The sequence below is a fragment of the Schistocerca nitens genome, chromosome 1, assembly GCF_023898315.1.
Source record: "Schistocerca nitens isolate TAMUIC-IGC-003100 chromosome 1, iqSchNite1.1, whole genome shotgun sequence".
Taxonomy (NCBI): domain Eukaryota; kingdom Metazoa; phylum Arthropoda; class Insecta; order Orthoptera; family Acrididae; genus Schistocerca; species Schistocerca nitens.
In genome coordinates, this window is record NC_064614.1 from 610,860,694 (window position 1) to 610,878,436 (window position 17,743).

At 41.9% G+C, this 17,743-nt stretch overlaps 1 protein-coding gene across 3 annotated transcripts in view; it reads left to right on the forward strand.

Annotated features, from left to right (window-relative positions):
• Positions 1–17,743, forward strand: part of LOC126256943 (gamma-1-syntrophin) — an 804,587-nt gene that overhangs the window by 137,610 nt on the left and 649,234 nt on the right. The gene's annotated exons all lie outside the window — the stretch shown is intronic.

Here is a 17,743-nt window from a genome sequence, read left to right on the forward strand (position 1 = left end):
CATGTCAGGCAATAATTTAGACTGCTGAGGCTGGCGCCCCTCTTCAGGAACCACACTTTTGTCTGGTTCCCAACAGATAACCATCCGCTGTGCTTGTACCTATGGTACGGCTATCTGTATCGCCAAGGCACGCAAACTACCCCACCTACGGTAAGGTCCATGGTGAATGAAATGGAATTATTATAACAAAATCTGCAAATACATTTAAAAATGTTGTTCAAATTTGCAGCTTCCATATATTTTTAATTCTCGTTGAAAATGTGTGGAAACCAGAAAGGAGAACGCAGAAAATGACCTCGGAAAAAAACTACGTATTGGAGGCAGGAAATTTAAAAGTAACAGTTTTGTAATGAGGAAGACTGCGTATCGGCACTTTCGCGTAGGAAAACAATTTTATGAATTTTAATACCCGAAAATAAGTAAACAAATGTCACACAAGATATTCTGTAACATGTAACAAACTAACTGCAGTGAGTCTTTGTTTCCATGATAAGAATAACAACTGAAACAAAATCATTAAAAATCGGAGTGATGAGCACTGGCTTTTGTACAGAAAATGAAGAATTTGCAGACACTGTGTTATTAACAAGCAATGTTTTTGTTTATGACCTCTACAACATCAGAAAATTAGGAACACGTACTCCGACACACTGGTATATACGTTTTGTCGAAACAATTCGCGCTATTTTTGCAGCGGCATCTGCTTTCGAAAAGCGATCCACTGACATGTCATCGTCTGTATAATTTCCTCGAACATTTACAGGCTCCGCAACCGGAGCTAGTGCTGTTAATACTGGCTCCATGATACTTGTGTGTGTATTGCCGTCGTATTCCTCTATGGACAACTGTAAGTTCGTTCGAATTCAGCCATCAATATCTCGTGCAACGTGTAGTTCCGTTGTATACATCAAATTTGTGAACATATGTATGGTGTTTAATAAGAAATCGTATTTATTGTGTATCTCATCCCAGTGAGAATTTTTTGTGTGTTTGCAATATTCCCGAATTGCGTTACGTTTAAATCATGTCAAACCACCTTTAAAATAACAATAAAATTGGAGTGCTGTACGTATATGTAGATGGGGACCAATAGTGCATACTGGGCCGGGCGCAGTTCTCTTTCTCAGAGGCCCCGCCCTGTGCCACATTTACCAAAAAATTCCTATAACAATTTTTCGCTTAAAATCATTTTGAAAAACACAAATATTTTTCTGTCTCACAATACAGGGTGTTACAAAAAGTTACGGCCAAACTTTCAGGAAACATTCCTCACACACAAATAAAGAAAAGATGTTATGTGGACATGTGTCCGGAAACGCTTAATTTCCATCTCAGAGCTCATTTTAGTTTCGTCAGTATGTACGGTACTTCCTCGATTCACCGCCAGTTGGCCCAATTGAAGGAAGGTAATGTTGACTTCGGTGCTTGTGTTGATATGCGACTCATTGCTCTACAGTACTAGCATCAAGCACATCAGTACGTAGCATCAACAGGTTAGTGTTCATCACGAACGTGGTTTTACAGTCAGTGCAATGTTTACAAATGCGGAGTTGGCAGATGCCCATTTGATGTATGGATTAGCACGGGGCAATAGCCGTGGCGCGGTACGTTTGTATCGAGACAGATTTCCAGAACGAAGGTGTCCCGACAGGAAGACGTTCGAAGCAATTGATCGGCGTCTTAGGGAGCACGGAACATTCCAGCCTATGACTCGCGACTGTGGAAGACCTAGAACGACGAGGACACCTGCAAAGGACGAGGCAATTCTTCGTGCAGTTGACGATAACCCTAATGTCCTCGTCAGAGAAGTTGCTGCTGTACAAGGTAACGTTGACCACATCTCTGTGTGGAGAGTGCTACGGGAGAACCAGTTGTTTCCGTACCATGTCTAGCGTGTGCAGGCACTATCAGCAGCTGATTGGCCTCCACGGGTACACTACTGCGTATAGTTCATCCAACAATGTGTCAATCCTCATTTCAGCGCAAATGTTCTCTTTACGGATGAGGCTTCATTCCAACGTGATCAAATTGTAAATTTTCACAATCAACATGCGTGGGCTGACGAGAATCCGCACGCAATTGTGCAATCACGTCATCAACACAGATTTTCTGTGAACGTTTGGGCAGGCATTGATTGGGACCCATGTTCTTCCACCTACGCTCAATGGAGCACGTTATCATACTCTACCTGTGCTGCGGGATACTCTACCTGTGCTGCTAGAACATGTGCCTTTACAAGTACGACACAACATGTGGTTCTTGCACGATGGAGCTCCTGCACATTTCAGTCGAAGTGTTCGTACGCTTCTCAACAACAGGTTCGGTGACCTATGGATTGGTAGAGGGGGACCAATTCCATGGCCTCCACGCTCTCCTAACCTCAATCCTCTTGACTTTCATTTATGGGGGCATTTGAAAACTCTTGTCTACGCAACCCCGGTACAAAATGTAGAGACTCTTCGTGCTCGTATTGTGGACGGCTGTGATACAATACGCCTTTCTCGAGGGCTGCATCAGCGCATCAGGGATTCCATTCGACGGAGGGTGGATGCATGTATCCTCGCTAACGGAGGAAATTTTGAACATTTCCTGTAATACAGTGTTTGAAGTCACACTGGTACGTTCTGTTGCTGTGTGTTTCCTTTCCATGATTAATGTGATTTGAAGTAATAAAATGAGCTCTAACATGGAAGGTAAGCGTTTCCGGACACATGTCCACATAACATATTTTCTTTCTTTGTGTGTGAGGAATTTTTCCTAAAAGTTTGGCCGTACCTTTTTGTAACACCCTGTTTACAATTTAAATTAAAAGTACAAAAGGCTATAATGGCAACAATGTCGCCGATAAAGAGACCGCCATCGCTGTAAATTGCTAAGTACGAAAAGTTATATTATTACACGCTGAGCATCTAAAAATTACGTAAACTAGTTACTGCGTTTTCTGGCAACCGAGAATAAACAAATGGTCTTCGAAACCACTGGTTAGCTTAGGTGTTTTTATGTATACGCATGTGTTACATACTTTATCAGTCTGGTGTAGGCAACTGGATCCTTTTTCTCTCGTCCATTTTTCCCCTCTTTCACTCTTAGCTATCTCCATTTGCAGTGCAGGTTAGCATTTAAGATAAAATCCACAGCTATCAGCATTCATTCAAGGAACTTTCGTAATTCTGAGTCCAACATACATCACCTGCCACAAAACGGGTAGCCTGCTGAAGACGTGGTCGGATTTCCGTGTAACATCGTACACTTACACGCCATCGAAGGATAGGTAAGTGACTAGGACTGCAATTCTCTGTGACAGGTAGAACGGCCATTAGTGTGGATTAGTATTGTAGGTAAACAGCGTCACATATTGATTGGCTACTGTGAAGGGACCTCCAATGGGACCGCTGTGCAAATCGTGTCGTCTCCCAATTTGTGGTGCACTCGGAGGTGATAAGTATCCCATTGTTGGACTGCATGGGACCGAAAGGCATACTCGTCATCATTGTTCCCGGTCGACCATGTTTGACCAACACAGGGGTGGATCACAGTATTACGAACCAACCAGATCGTAACCCGTTCACATCTACTGCCATCGGAGAACAAGTTAATGGATTCCCTGTAACGTTCTGAGTGACCCGCATCATTGGCCAGAGACTAGAGAATGTTACCATCACATGCGCAGGTTGCGTTTATCACCACAACACAAACGGCTGAATCTGAAATGGTGTAGTAACGGGAAGAACAGAGTGCGGATGAGTGGAATCGCAGTGATTAGCGATGAAGTGCGGTTCTGCACTACGGCTATCATCCCGGCGGGGGGAGGGGGAATCCCATTCTTCTAATGTTTCCGAGAAGAGCGCGGCTACCCCTGTCGCCGTGGTGCGGCAAGCCAACGTATACGATTTCGAGTCACTGTTGGTAGAAACTGAGAGAACTGACTCCACAAATGTACGTCACGGACACCCCGCGGTCTCATGTGTTACCTCACAAGCGAGAATATCGTGGTGCCATTTCTCAAAGGGTACTGATCGTCCACACATAGCACGTGTGATTTTGATGTACTCACGCCAGTAAGATCACCAGATATGTCTCCGACAGAACACGTATGAGACTAACTCGGACGTCAAATCCGTCCCAGAGCCAGCATCCAGGATATCAAAGACCAGTTACAAGACTTGTGAGCCAGTGTGCATCATGAGAGGATACAAGAGCGTTATGATGGCTCAAATGGCTCTGAGCACTATGGGACTTAACTTCTGAGGTCATCAGTCCCCTAGACTTAGAACTACTTAAACCTAACTAACGTAAGGACATCACACACGTCCATGCCCGAGGCAGGATTCGAACCTGCGACCGTAGCGGTCTCGCGGTTCCAGACTGTAGCGCCTAGAACCGCTCGGCCACCCCGGCCGGCGAGCCTTATGACATCCTTCCCAATCTAATCAGTGTCTGCATCTAGCTCAGAGGGGATGCGAGCTCATACTGATAAGCTGGCCCATATTGCCTAGTTTTTTGTAAATTTGACTCGAATTTGTAATCACTGAAATGACATCACATACGCTTTCAACCCTTGAAGTTTCATTTCTTTTCCTCCTCCCTTTTTGGGCGATTAACTTTTTTTTAGGTATTGTAAACGCAATTAATAAATTTTAAACATAATCAAAAAATAAGAATAAGCCGACAGTAGCATGTATACCGTATTTGTAAACTAACGACGCCAGGTTTCTCATGCATTACCAGATTTATCACACATCGCCCCATTCCTCATCTCATACCAGATTTTACCTCCGTTCTTAGCTGATATAGACCTAAAGTATATCTAGTTATCTTCGTAATGATGGAAGTGTATCTTGTGTTTCTCGAAAAACCTCCAGTGCGTTACAGACAGACATGTCTGACAATGGAAGGCATTTAGTAGTTCCCTTTGACTCTGCCGAAGCTTTAGGATATGTAGTACCACAGAAATTCACGTGGTCCCTTTCCTCTGTCATGTATATTGATATTAGGCTCTTGCAGAATCTGAAATCGTTAACATCAGGCGCGTGCCCAATTCACCATGGTGGGAGATATGAGTAGTTACAAAATTCGAGAGGCTACAAAACATAACCCATATTCGACTGTCCGCAGATTTGGTGTTTCTGTGTGTCTTGCTTGTGAAATAAATATAATAGCCAATTTGTCGGCTGTCTACCACCTATAAATATTCTCGAAATGTATGCATGAAAATTAATGTTTGCAGTTGTAACAATACCGCAAGCCACGGAAATTAATGTCTGTCTGTTAACACACAAATATACTAGTGCAAATAAAGAAGCGACCACTCGCAGAGGCAAAGCGATGAAGTGTGGAATAATGGAAATATCTCCGTTGCTGAGAGTGCCTGACGGAAATCAATAATTAGCTTCGATGAAATCAATCGTGGTACAGTTTCGGTACAAAAGATTTTCTGTCAGCGAGACACTATTAGCAATGCTCTGCTTCTACCGTTGAAGACAGAGGTAATGCTCGAAACGCAGTATTGAAGTTCATTACTGATGAAGCTACTACGTTAGGCTGTCGATGACTTAACACTGCAAAAAAGTGTGGCATATCCACACTTCTAGAAGAGAACTAACCCACTGTAGCATACTTAGCTTTCGAAGAACTGTGTGTAAATAGTTCACTTGGTGTTTAACGGATGGAAAGAAAAGAGTTATGTTTGACGGCTTATGCAACTCTCATCACGAGCCTTTTTTTCAACGACGATAAATTACGACTGACATTCCGCAAGATTAAATTCTGGGACCACTCCTATTCTCTCTGTATAAAAATGACGTTCCGTGTTACAAATGAAGCAGAATTACTACCGTTTGCTGGCATTGAAAGCCTCATTAAGCCCACGGAGCTACAATAACAGAAGAAACAATAAATGAAATATTCAAAAGTGTTTTTCGTTGGTTCCTGGTAAATGGTCCGTCACGAGGAAGAAAGGCAGGTCAGTCACTTTTTACAAGGCGAGGTACTGGTGTATCAACAACAACACAGTACGTGAAAACAGAAATGTGAATGTGTGTACTGACTAGAACTTGATTTGAAAATCAGACCTAGCTATTGTGAAACGCTTGAGTTCAACATTTACCCTACGTGTAATTGCTTATTTAGGTGATGGAAACATTAGAAAGCTAGCTTATTTTGCATTCTTACATTCATTTATGTCATATGGAATTATTTCCTGGGACAATTCCACACAGACACAAACTATTGATTGTACATGAACGTGTATAATGGGTGATGTCTAGTGTCTATCTTTGAACTTCATGAAGGCAACAGTTGAAAAAAATTAATCATACTAACAAAAGCCTCACAATACACACCGAAGCTCCAAAGAAATTAGTATAGGCATGCTTATTCAAATACAGAGATATGTAAACAGGCTGAATACGGCGCTGTGGTCGGCGACTCCTGTATAGGACTGTCGGGCGTAGTTGTTGGAGCGGTTACTGCTGCTACTATGCCAGGTTACCAAGATTTAAGTGAATTTGAACGTGGTGTTATAGTCAGCACACGGCGATGGGACACAGCATCTACGAGAGAGCGTTGAAGTGGCGATTTTCCCGTACGACCATTTCACGAGTGTGCCGTGAACAGCAGAAATCCGGTGAAACATCAGATCTCCGACATCGCTGCGGCCGGAAAAAGATCCTGCAAGAATGAGACGAACGACGACTAAAGAACACGGTTCAACTTGATAGAAGTGCAACCCTTCCGCAAATTGCTGCAGATTTCAGTGCTGGGCCATCAACAAGTGTCAGAGTGCGAAACATTCAGCGAAACATCATCGAATGGGCCTTTCGGAGCCGAACGCCCACTCGTGTACTCGCCAGAAAGCCTAACGCTCGCCTGAGCCTGTCTACACCGACATTAGACTGTTCATGACTGGAAACATGTTGCCTGGTCGGACGAGTCTCGTTTCAGATTATATCGAGCGGATGGACGTGTAGGCGTATGAAGAAAAGCTCATGAATCCATGGACCCTGCTTATCAGAAGGGGACTGTTCCAACTGGCGGAGGCTCTGTAATGGTGCGGGGCGTGTGCAGTTGGAGTGATATGGGACCCTTGATATGTCTAAATACGACTGTGACAGGTGACGCGTGCGTAAGCATGCTGTCTGATCACCTGCATCCAATCTTTTCCATTGCGCATTCCGACAGACTTGGGCAATTGCAGCAGGACTGTGCGACACCCCAAATGCTCAGAATTGCTACAGAGTGACTGCAGCAACACTCTTCTGAGTTTAAACACTTCCGCTGGTTGCCAAACTTCCCAGATGTGAACGTCATTGAGCATATCTGGGAAGCAACATGCTGTTCAGTAGAGATCTCAACCCCCTCGTACTCTTACGGATTTATGGTCAGCCCAGCAGGATTCTTGGCGTCAGTTCTCTCCAACACTATTTCAGGCATTAGTCGAATCCATGCCTCGTCGTGTTGCGACACTTCTGCGTACTCGCGGGGGCCCTACAGGATACTAGGTAGGTGTACCAGTTTCTTTAGCTGTTAAGTGTATGTACTTTCACATCTAGTTAGATGTGAAGAATCAAATTGAGAATAATAGTAGCATTTCTTAATATAGCACTTGAAACAAGCCTCAGTAATGCACAACTTCACTTTTGCACAGAAAGTTGCAAATTTCGCAGCCATAAAGTATTTCAGCATTTCCTTTGTGATTGAAAGGAGTTGGCAAGTAATGGCAGTTTTAAAAACAAATAGAATTAATTTCTTATTTACAATACTTACGTCATAGATGAACTTTGGGGAAGACAGTGTACACGTATCTGTGTTATATCTACCAAATTTAGTTTTAGTTTAAGTCAAAAAAATCCGCTTGTATAGGACTAAGTTGCCTGCACGAAGCCAAGTTTTCATAGATAAACCTATTATTTGTAAACCTATTGGATCGTTCCACTTAATGGCAGGACGTCGCAAATACGATCCACAGACCCTGCAGAAAACTAACGAAAAGTGTAAACCGTTATCCTTATTAACCAGTCATTCGTGTCAGGCACATTTTAGTAGCACCGAAAGATTTCTGTTTTTAACTGTCCAAAAAGCCCCGTTAGTTGAAAGCAGACGAGCAGCAAATCTTACTTTACACTGAAGAAATGAAATCTCGTTTAACGTCGCACGGCCCTTACCTCTATAGCTGCGTTCGTCATGGGCCGACTCCTTCCTTGAGTATATTACTTCTTTGCCTCGATGTCCAGTAAGTGGCCAATAAATGGGTTACCTTCGCCATCATAGCATTTCATATTGTCACTCGATGACACGTTCATTCATGTCGGGAAGACATTAAAGATAAAAAACCACTGTTGGTTGATTTTCTAGCTAACAGACCTGGTCTAGAAAACAACAAAAATTTCTAACATTCCAGTCTTTGTTTCTGAAGCTTTCATCGACGTGATACATCAAAGGTTTTCAATGTAGACCTCGGATCTGCATTAGCGGATTGCCAGTTGCGTGCTACACTCGGAGCCATATTGGAATCCCTTTTCTTCAAATGAAAGCATTGTAAAACAAGTCCAACTTCATCTCGCTAGACTGGTGTAAGCGCTACAGAAACGTCGATTTACAACGTGCCAAACTTTCACTTTAGTTACAGGTTTGCTCGTAACGAGATTTCCTTTCTTAAATTGTGAGATATCGTAGATACGAAAACAATTGTCTTTGATAAGGAATACTCTAGCGATTAATGAGCACTACATACTAACAAAAAATTCAATACTCTTGTGTCAATACTACTTTCTGGTTTTTGTTTCTTTTTGAGATACAGACCTAGCGAAGCATCCGATGCTGTGACGATGAAAAGAAATGATTAAGGTTTAAACAACAAACCAAATACTTTTCTGTATGAATTAGGTGCAGTTAAAATTAACTGTGTGCTTTATCAGTTAAATAATGTAATGCGCAACACTAACAGTTTACTATCGTTCTGATCACTTTCCGCACATAGTCACCGGGTTTTCGCTTTTTTTTTTTAAATTAGGATCACACATTTCCGTAGCCAAGTAATAATATTCCTTATGTTTTTAAAGTAACAAAACTCCTGGGACCTGAAAGCTTTAGCATAGCACAGAGTATCTACTATCTTCTGTTTTTAGCATGCAATCGAGAAAAATTAACAAATGAAAAAATGCAAAAAGTGAAAAAGAAAACTGATATGACAAAAAATAATAAATAGAAATAAAAATTATAATTAAAACGAACTAGTAATAATGATAAAATTAGCAACTGACAGTCACCTTTCTCGTATTTTACTACAGAAAAATGTATTTCGTGCTCCAAAGCATGGTCATTACTACTGTTATTAACGTACCGTCCAGTTCTATTATTCAAATTATGCACTCGTGCTCTCGCACTGCTGCTTGTGTTCATCTACAGGACATGAAATTGTGCAGCGTAATTCAGAAGGCAGGGTTTCTGCAGTGTTAAAATCATACTGTAACATTTCACGTCTGCATTATTTACGTATGACTTCTGCTAGTTTCCTTGGACCCAAGAAATATTGGCAAATTACTGCCGACAAAATAAAAAGGTAAAGTGAAATATTATTTCATCAACTTCCACTCAAAAGACATACACTACAGCTAAACATATTCACAAGGACAGTTGTATTAATGGCTCTTACCGCAATATTTTGAGGATATGTTATGGACGCAAAATTTCATTAATTTATTATTTATTTCGAACAACTGAATCTTCAATAGTTCTCTGAATGGAAAAAATCTTTATTTGTATTCACCGTCATTTTATATTTTTGTACCAGTTTTCTCGTTGAATAACGCAACTTACTCGTTCTTATTCTATTTCCCTTTTCTTGGTTTACCTCCAGATATTTCTTTCCACTTTTCTGGCTAACGTATCTCTCACCTAGCGTTTGGTACAGAATTCGAGGCTCTGAGCGTAGCACTTTCCATATACTAGCAGTACTACAAGATTGCTTCCGCAATTTTTTCTCGAAGTTCGAAGCATTATTGTAAAAAACCTACAAAAATTTATGATTCACAGTATTGCTCATCCCTGGCAACTACTTTCCCCAATCTTTTCTTCCCGCGGTGGAAGAATTAGGCGCCATTTAAGGATATCCATGGATCTATCTTATTTTGCACTTCTTCGTGTGACCGGAAGTTCTGGTCAGTCAGCCCTTGTTCCAGTGATCCAAAAATGGTAGTCAGAGGAAGCAATGGCTGTAGAATATGGCGGGTGCGGTAGGACTTCGAATTTCAATGCTTCCAAGTGGTTCAAGCATTGTCATGTTGTAAAATCAACTTCTTTGATGTCTCTCACTGCATTGTAGCCTCTTGTCTTTCACCGCTCGTCTCTAATGCATCAACTGCTTTCGATAACAACCTCCTGTGATTATTTCCGTCGATTTCAATACCTTAGGAAACCTTCTCTCTTCCACTGCCATGCCGATCTTCGACGTTCTTGGAACGATGCACGTTCGTTCACTAACAGGCGCTTCACCATAGGTCTTACCCAACATTTTAGCATTTTATGGGCTACAGCTTCCCCCATGAACCATGGACCTTGCCGTTGGTGGGGAGGCTTGCGTGCCTCAGCGATACAGATGGCCGTACCGTAGGTGCAACCACAACGGAGGGGTATCTGTTGAGAGGCCAGACAAACATGTGGTTCCTGAAGAGGGGCAGCAGCCTTTTCAGTAGTTGCAGGGGCAACAGTCTGGATGATTGACTGATCTGGCCTTGTAACATTAACCAAAACGGCCTTGCTGTGCTGGTACTGCGAACGGCTGAAAGCAAGGGGAAACTACAGCCGTAATTTTTCCCGAGGACATGCAGCTTTACTGTATGAGTAAATGATGATGGCGTCCTCTTGGGTAAAATATTCCGGAGGTAAAATAGTCCCCCATTCGGATCTCCGGGCGGGGACTACTCAAGAGGACGTCGTTATCAGGAGAAAGAAAACTGGCGTTTTACGGATCGGAGCGTGGAATGTCAGATCCCTTAATCGGGCAGGTAGGTTGGAAAATTTAAAAAGGGAAATGGATAGGTTAAAGTTAGATATAGTGGGAATTAGTGAAGTTCGGTGGCAGGAGGAACAAGACTTTTGGTCAGGTGATTACAGGGTTATAAATACAAAATCAAATAGAGGTAATGCAGGAGTAGGTTTAATAATGAATAAAAAAAATAGGAGTGCGGGTTAGCTACTACAAACAGCATAGTGAACGCATTATTGTGGCCAAGATAGACACAAAGCCCATGCCTACTACAGTAGTACAAGTTTATATGCCAACTAGCTCTGCAGATGATGAAGAAATTGATGAAATGTATGACGAGATAAAAGAAATTATTCAGGTAGTGAAGGGAGACGAAAATTTAATAGTCATGGGTGACTGGAATTCGTCAGTAGGAAAAGGGAGAGAAGGAAACATAGTAGGTGAATATGGATTGGAGGGAAGAAATGAGAGAGGAAGCCGCCTTGTAGAATTTTGCACAGAGCATAACTTAATCATAGCTAACACTTGGTTCAAGAATCATAAAAGAAGGTTGTATACCTGGAAGAATCCTGGAGATACTAATAGGTATCAGATAGATTATATAATGGTAAGACAGAGATTTAGGAACCAGGTTTTAAATTGTAAGACATTTCCAGGGGCAGATGTGGATTCTGACCACAATCTATTGGTTATGAACTGCAGATTGAAACTGAAGAAACTGCAAAAAGGTGGGAATTTAAGGAGATGGGACCTGGATAAACTGAAAGAACCAGAGGTTGTACAGAGTTTCAGGGAGAGCATAAGGGAACAATTGACAGGAATGGGGGAAAGAAATACAGTAGAAGAAGAATGGGTAGCTCTGAGGGATGAAGTAGTGAAGGCAGCAGAGGATCAAGTAGGTAAAAAGACAAGGGCTAATAGAAATCCTTGGGTAACAGAAGAAATATTGAATTTAATTGATGAAAGGAGAAAATATAAAAATGCAGTAAATGAAGCAGGCAAAAGGGAATACAAACGTCTCAAAAATGAGATCGACAGGAAGTGCAAAATGGCTAAGCAGGGATGGCTAGAGGACAAATGTAAGGATGTAGAGGCTTGTCTCACTAGGGGTAAGATAGATACTGCCTACAGGAAAATTAAAGAGACCTTTGGAGAGAAGAGAACCACTTGTATGAATATCAAGAGCTCAGATGGCAACCCAGTTCTAAGCAAAGAAGGGAAGGCAGAAAGGTGGAAGGAGTATATAGAGGGTTTATACAAGGGCGATGTACTTGAGGACAATATTATGGAAATGGAAGAGGATGTAGATGAAGATGAAATGGGAGATAAGATACTGCGGGAAGAGTTTGACAGAGCACTGAAAGACCTGAGTCGAAACAAGGCCCCGGGAGTGGACAACATTCCATTAGAACTACTGATGGCCTTGGGAGAGCCAGTGATGACAAAACTCTACCATCTGGTGAGCAAGATGTATGAGACAGGCGAAATACCCACAGACTTCAAGAAGAATATAATAATTCCAATCCCAAAGAAAGCAGGTGTTGACAGATGTGAAAATTACCGAACTATCAGTTTAATAAGTCACAGCTGCAAAATACTAACGCGAATTCTTTTCAGACGAATGGAAAAACTGGTAGAAGCGGACCTCGGGGAAGATCAGTTTGGATTCCGTAGAAATGTTGGAACACGTGAGGCAATACTAACCTTACGACTTATCTTAGAAGAAAGATTAAGAAAAGGCAAACCTACGTTTCTAGCATTTGTAGACTTAGAGAAAGCTTTTGACAGTGTTGACTGGAATACTCTCTTTCAAATTCTGAAGGTGGCAGGGGTAAAATACAGGGAGCGAAAGGCTATTTACAATTTGTACAGAAACCAGATGGCAGTTATAAGAGTCGAGGGGCATGAAAGGGAAGCAGTGGTTGGGAAAGGAGTGAGACAGGGTTGTAGCCTCTCCCCGATGTTATTCAATCTGTATATTGAGCAAGCAGTAAAGGAAACAAAAGAAAAATTCGGAGTAGGTATTAAAATTCATGGAGAAGAAGTAAAAACTTTGAGGTTCGCCGATGACATTGTAATTCTGTCAGAGACAGCAAAGGACTTGGAAGAGCAGTTGAACGGAATGGACAGTGTCTTGAAAGGAGGATATAAGATGAACATCAACAAAAGCAAAACGAGGATAATGGAATGTAGTCAAATTAAATCGGGTGATGCTGAGGGAATTAGATTAGGAAATGAGACACTTAAAGTAGTAAAGGAGTTTTGCTATTTAGGGAGTAAAATAACTGATGATGGTCGAAGTAGAGAGGATATAAAATGTAGACTGGCAATGGCAAGGAAATCGTTTCTGAAGAAGAGAAATTTGTTAACATCGAGTATAGATTTAAGTGTCAGGAAGTCGTTTCTGAAAGTATTTGTATGGAGTGTAGCCATGTATGGAAGTGAAACATGGACGATAACCAGTTTGGACAAGAAGAGAATAGAAGCTTTCGAAATGTGGTGCTACAGAAGAATGCTGAAGATAAGGTGGGTAGATCACGTAACTAATGAGGAGGTATTGAATAGGATTGGGGAGAAGAGAAGTTTGTGGCACAACTTGACTAGAAGAAGGGATCGGTTGGTAGGACATGTTTTGAGGCATCAAGGGATCACAAATTTAGCATTGGAGGGCAGCGTGGAGGGTAAAAATCGTAGAGGGAGACCAAGAGATCAATACACTAAGCAGATTCAGAAGGATGTAGGTTGCAGTAGGTACTGGGAGATGAAGAAGCTTGCACAGGATAGAGTAGCATGGAGAGCTGCATCAAACCAGTCTCAGGACTGAAGACCACAACAACAACAACAACACATGGGCTACAGCCGCAGATCTGTTCATGTTAAATCACAGAATTAAAGATTCCTGCAAATAACGAGAATTGGGCTCGTCAAATGACATATTCAATCGAGAATAACTTTATGATGCAGGCGCAAATCGACTAATATTTTCATGGCGTTATGTCTAAAAATGCCTAAACTTGTTGCATAACACTTACGACCGACCGTCTGCACTTCACTTGCGGCTACTGCCATCTATCGCAGAACGTTGGAAGCTGAGTTGTAGATCTAATGACGTTACGTTCTGCTTCTAGGCCCAAGGGAAGATGAGATACTACCAACCGCCCACTAGCGTAAACCTTCCATAAACTGTGCTTAGCACACCGCTCTGTTTCTCGTTCAGGCAGATTCACTATTGTCGTTTCAGGGCTAAATGGACTTTGTCCCATTCGATGCACGTATAACCACTCTTTTGAGATGCCAGACATGGATTCCTAGGGCTACGTGTGGAGTTCTTGTACCGTGCTCGTTGCTTACTTCTTTCGCTGATGCTAAATTGGGTGTCTTCTACGTAAGCAAAACATTACCGTTTCATAACCTTTTCTTGTAAGCTTACCTGACTGCACATAAACAGCAAAATTGAAGGTTTAAATTATGTATATGTAGAATAACGTAGCAAGCAGGTAGGACGGTCCTTGCCGGGAACTCGTGGCCTAAGCGCGCTGTTCATTTAATAGTGTCCGTTTGACTTCTTCGCTTTTCAGCGTTAGGATGGTACCTGATGCTCTCGTGCCTTAAGCCAGATGCGAGGAATGTAGCCAGGAGGGTCCACGGGCGAGCGAAGTACCAGCCCATCCAACGCACTGAGCCCTCCTTGTGCCCAGCGCCGCCTGTTATCTGCCCGGCCGTCCCCGAGGTGTCCTCTGTTGTGGAATTACGGTGTGGCACGCTCTCCCTCTCTCCCTCTCTCCCACCACCCCACCGCCTTCTACACACCACACCACGGCCGCCGGCAGCAACAAACTTTGTCAGGCGAGAACAAGTTGTTTGTCCCGCAGTTGCGCCGGCCAGCTAGAACCACCGCAGTTGCTTAGGATGGAAACTATTGATACGCAATTATTTGCAGATAAGTCAACCACCTCTGACCGTATTCAAACGATAGTTGAGCTAAATAAATAATATTACTCGGTATTTTGCACATTAATGAGTTACGTGCAAGATTAAGTTTGCGTAGTGCTACGATAATCGAATATTTTCCCGTAAATGTAATGTACTTAACGATTTTGTAACTGATTGTTTATTACATTCTTCCCCAGCGGAATTTCGATCGCCTTTGCCTCTGAGGTTATGATGATTTCATCCCTAAAATCTACCCTTTCCCACAACCATAACGTATTCTATCTTGTCCCAAATGAAGACACCAACCCAACCATCAATTGTCCAGCTGAAATCTCTCATCTCCTAATTCCTACAGACCTCCTATCACTTCCACTACACAGACATTCACATATTTATTTATGTAACATTCTCTCTTATGCTCCTACTCAACCGCTCATTAATTTCAATACACCCTGGCATTTCAGATTTATAACAAATCAAACGTTATTTCTCACAAAATATAATCATATTAACTTCATATATAATACAATCAAAATGATTATATTTTACTTTCATTAATGTATCCTCCTTTGGATTTAATAACTGCCTCACAAACTCGAGGCATGCGGTCAATCAGTTTTTGTAACCATCGTGAATCTATATGATTCCACACATCCTTAACAATATTCCAGAGATGTTCCTTGCTGGATATATTAACTTCCTTGATACGTCTGTCCACTTCATACCAGACCATTGCAATGGGATTACAATTGGGGCTTTGGGACGGCCATACCATATCATTCAGTAGTTTCTGTTTTTCCTTTGACGCAATTTAGTTCCTACAGAATGGTTCAAATGGTTCAAATGGCTCTGAGCACTATGGGACTTAACTACTGAGGTCATCAGTCCCCTAGAACTTAGAACTACTTAAACCTAACTAACCTAAGGACGTCACACACATCCATGCCCGAGGCAGGATTCGAACCTGCGACCGTAGCGGTCACGCGGTTCCAAACTGAAGCGCTTAGAACCGCACGGCCACACCGGCCGGCGTACAGAATGCCGACCGATGTTTTAGGCCATTATCCTGTTGTAAGGTGTAGCCTTTCCCTATGAAGCGCAATCCGCTTCGTATTGCGTGATACTGAAGTATGCGGTGGTACAGCTTCTGATTCATCCTTCCATTTTCACAATGTCGCCAACTCTTTCTCCGACAAAACATCACCAAACCATAATACAACCTCAACCGTGTTTAACAGTAGGTAGAACACATTACTGGACTACCATTTCCCTTACAAATCGGCGAACAAATATACTCCTTCTGGTTCCAAAGATCTCGAACTTCGATTCATCGGTAAATAACCCCTTCGTCCACTCTTCCGATGTCCGATTACGATGTTTTCTAGCCCATTAAAGTCTCTTCTGTTCATTTATGGGCCTTAGAAGGGGTTTTCTTGCTGTGACACATCCTTTCAAGCCGGCTTCAGTCAGTCTCCTTTTCACAGTTGCAACAGATATTACTCTCGTGTTCATTTCTACCAGTTTTGCACGAATTTGGGGCGCTGTTTTGAATCTGTTTCTCTTACTCGTAATTCTGACACATTTATCACCACTTTTAGTTGTTTTACGAGGTCGTCCTGGTCGTGGAATGTCCTTATTACTGCCTGTTGTCTTCTGGCGGTGAAGGGTGTATTGCACTCCCCCTATAGACACACTACACTGTTTCGCAATTTCGAGAATGGATACACGTTTTTTCTATGGATACCTCCACTCGTGAAGCCATACCAGCGATATGCACACTTCAGTGTCACTGACGTGCAGGAACCACATGTTATGTATCGTAGCAATGCTTGCCGTTCGCTACAGGGAACAACATAGGCGCACCAAATGCGGCGTCCGTCGGAAAATAGGTAAACAAACATATCAGATACATAAAGTTTATGTACACAACATTGTTTGATTGTTTGTTGTATACTATGGTATCTCGATCACCACAAACAAAAATAATGACATGCGTACAACTATTGTACTATTCCTTTGCTTACTCAACCGTACCCACGGTATTAGACCTTATCTACAGAGAACTAGATGTCATTTATGGGTGTATTGAAATTAATGAGCGGTAGTGTACATATTAGGATTCTGGTATTAAAGAAGGAGTAGAATAACTTCAACCGGGACAATTACTAAGGGAACCTTGGATGATTAGTGGACACACAGAATTGCACTAAATTGTTTACGTCCCTACCAGAGCACTGGCGCCACCATTACCTACGTGGACACAATCTCTCGTAGTGCGATTTAATGGCGACTCAAGACAAACTTACTACAAGCCGCCTATGGTCCATAAATGGTCACCACAGCAGCAACCATGATAGTTGTTGCTAACCAAGAAGGAGGACGATTTCGTCAAAAACTTGAGATTTTACCCAGATACGACGCAACAAGTAAATAGAGAATGATTCATACATCGACGTTGTCGACAGAAATTTCAATCTTCTCCTCTCGTATATTCCTCACCTCTCAGTTCCATCTACAGTTACCAGCAGCCTTCTTTATATCATCTTAATATTTTAAGAAAATGTATTTCACATCACCATCATCTTTTCATAACATCGTCATTTATTTTCGTCTTTTTACATTATTTCTCATTAGTCTAGAAATATTAGACAATTCAAACGTTGAAGATTGGAAGTTCGGTCGTTGTCAGCCCGACCCTAACGTAAATCACTGTCATTACGCTAGATTTCATCAAAATAAAAGAACAATTATCATCTTTATTCTATATAAACATAAATAAATAAACTCGTACATTCACATTTTTGTCATAGTGTCCCAGAATTATAT